The sequence below is a fragment of the Myotis davidii genome, unplaced genomic scaffold, assembly GCF_000327345.1.
Source record: "Myotis davidii unplaced genomic scaffold, ASM32734v1 scaffold43, whole genome shotgun sequence".
In the NCBI taxonomy this organism is placed as follows: domain Eukaryota; kingdom Metazoa; phylum Chordata; class Mammalia; order Chiroptera; family Vespertilionidae; genus Myotis; species Myotis davidii.
The window spans coordinates 2,002,866-2,003,205 of NW_006294590.1; positions in this window are offsets into that span (position 1 = coordinate 2,002,866).

A 340-nucleotide genomic window follows, 5' to 3' on the forward strand; every position below is an offset into this window, starting at 1 on the left:
GGGTGCATTTTATTGTTGCCTTGGAGACATGTAAACAACTCCCACGCCCCTTGCCCCTAAAGTGTCTAGTCCAGGGTTGGGCAACCCCTGGGACACGTGCCAAACATGGCACACCAGTAACTTTTGCTGGCACTCAAAACCCACTCTTATAATCTTCCAGCGTCGCTCAGTGATTGAGCGTCAACCTGTGAACCAGGAGGTCACAGTCCAATTCCCAGACAGGGCACAGGCCGGGTTGTGGGCTCGCTCCAGTGTGGGGCGTGCAGGGGGCCGCCGCTCCATGGTTCTCTCTGGTCATTGATGCTTCTCTCTCTCCCTCCCTGTCTCCCTTCCTCGCTGA